Consider the following 2489-nt stretch of genomic DNA (forward strand, 5'->3'; position numbering starts at 1 on the left):
AAAATATATTAAAGTTCTGATGAATAAAATGAATAAAAAAATACAAATTTAAGATATGAAACTTAAAGTCCTTTTGATAAAAACTAAATCTATATAGCCAACAGGGACGATGTAGAGCGCCCTCTGGTGTTATGATGAAATAAAAACAAACTGTCAACCATGTTGTGAGCGTTGGCTCATAACGTGGCTGACATTATGAATGATTCTGATGAATAAATATATTTTTTTAAATAATTAAAAATCAGCCATTATAAATACCGATACCGATAAATCGGGAAATGCCTAATATCGGCCTGCCGATATATCCGTCAAGCTCTACTCAGGACACATACTTGGAGCTGTGCACTTGTGATCGGATCACCTAAGACATTTGTTCACGCCGGGTCTAAACGGGGCCAAAGTCTTGGGTGTCGGTAAGCGTATGTCTGCAGTGTAGCTCGGAAGGCCTTCAGCTGACATCAAACATATAAAGTATGTCCGGCAAAACAGCCTAAATCAAGTGGGAATGAAGTAAAAAGGAGAACAGAGAACCACAGATAACGGTAAGAATCCGGAGGGAAATCTAGCTTGATGAAATGTCAATGGGAAGGGAAGCCATACTTTATTGGAAACAAGTGGAAAGAAAATCTGGTTTTTATTGGATCAAAATGGAAAGTACATTTTTATTACATGGAGGTCTCAGGGGAGGAGCAGCGTGAGTTTTCAGGTCGGTGAATGAGTGTCAGATGGCTGAGAAAAGTGGTCAGTTTTGCTTTTGGAAACTCAGAAACCAACTCTTATTTCAGACTGGAGCAGCTCTTGTTATGACTGTCCTCTTCTCTCCTTCTGTTTCTCGTTTCAGTTTACGCTCCTGCCTGGCTCTAATTATCTCCACGTCTCTGTCACTTTGCCGTGCGCCCTTGTGCCTGTGTCCTTTCTTGTGTCTGTGTCCGCTTCTTCTCTTCTTCTTTCAAACTTTAAAAAAAAACTTAAGCCTAACCAATTCTGCCAATGTTAAAGAAACAGTCCACCAAAAAATGCTTCCTTGTCTCAAATTCTCTCCCTGTAGTGTTGAGAAGTGGCGCTGAGGAATCCTATGACTTCCATGGAAGCCTCTTAACCCGCTCCTGCAGCACAATCCCCTTCTTCTCCGTGGATTCACACGTTCAGCGACCGTTCCAAGAAGTCATGTCATATATTTCAGGAGAGACTTCATTTAAGTCAAAATAGGTTTAGTGAACATGGTGCAAAATAGGTTGCAGCCTGTTCCTATGAACCTTTCGAAAAGCTGTGAAAAGATGGGCATTGATATATGATTTACACGTTTTATTGTTGTTGTTGTTGTTGCTGTTTTCATCACTTTGACGGCTGTTGTACAAGAACGTGGGCTGGCCGCGTAGGGAGGAGGTCGGGGTAACGGGGATGACGTTAACACGCAGGACTTCTAAGCCAGGGATCGGAGTTGGCTTCCTGGGGAAAACACAGGAAAAAACAACAAAAACAAATATCGCCTCTGACACATCTGCTTCCAATAGAGCAAAGCTCAGCTTGGCTCCGATATCTTTTGGGTATTGACCAATTTAAAGTGTGAAAGAAGACAAAGAATGGTTCTCCTTGTTTCCATCGGCAATGTGTTATTAAAGTATACAGGGTCTATAAACGCAATGCTGTAATAGAAAAATAGGTATCAGTTCCATAATTTATAATGTGAAATATACATGTATGTATATTGAGCATAGGCATGTTAATAAAGGTATTAGCACTAGGGAAACGACCACCATTCAACTTCAAAAAAGTAATATAACCATTCCAATGTTTCCACAGCTGTTCAGTTAAAGTAAATTAAGCTTAAAAACTGCATAGTTCCCCTCTAATACAAACCGATCTTTTCCTTAACTTAACTAGTCGTTTTGGTGTCAAAACTCTTTCCGTTGCTGCATAACGCTTACTTTTTCTTGCCTATACGTAACCATAATATCCACCTGTTCTCACTTCAAAGGCGAACATATATATATATACATATATATATATATATATATATATGTATATGTATATATATATATATATATATATGTGTATATATATATACTGTATGTGTGTATATGTATATATGTGGAGGGTGGTCTTTTAATCAAGTGCTTCCATCCCTAATATTCCATAATATTGAATTTTCGCCCACGATGTTGTTTCTCCTTCAGTACCTAGGAATTAACATAGAAAATACTTGAATGGAAACGTTTGTCTGCCTCTCTCCTCTCTCTCTCTCTCTCTCTCTCTCTCTCTCTCTCCCCCTTTTTCTTTCTATCTGTCTCTCTCCCTCCCTCTTACTTTCTATCTGTGGCCGAGTTGTTCTTTCCATCGTCTTTCCATCTTTCCGCGGTCGTCTGTTTTTTTGGTGCAAGGAGACGTCGGCCCTAAGCAACACACTCAATGAAAGCTGTGTTCCCCTCATTAGCAGCGCAGGGAAAGCCCCAGCTCTGCCTCACACACACACACACACACACACACAC

General features: G+C 39.9%; 1 protein-coding gene across 1 annotated transcript in view; it reads left to right on the forward strand.

The window, feature by feature from the left end:
* hectd2 (HECT domain containing 2) overlaps positions 1 to 2489 on the forward strand; it is a 62047-nt gene that overhangs the window by 32553 nt on the left and 27005 nt on the right.

The sequence above is a fragment of the Etheostoma spectabile genome, chromosome 17 (genome assembly GCF_008692095.1).
Source record: "Etheostoma spectabile isolate EspeVRDwgs_2016 chromosome 17, UIUC_Espe_1.0, whole genome shotgun sequence".
NCBI classification, from domain to species: Eukaryota; Metazoa; Chordata; class Actinopteri; order Perciformes; family Percidae; genus Etheostoma; species Etheostoma spectabile.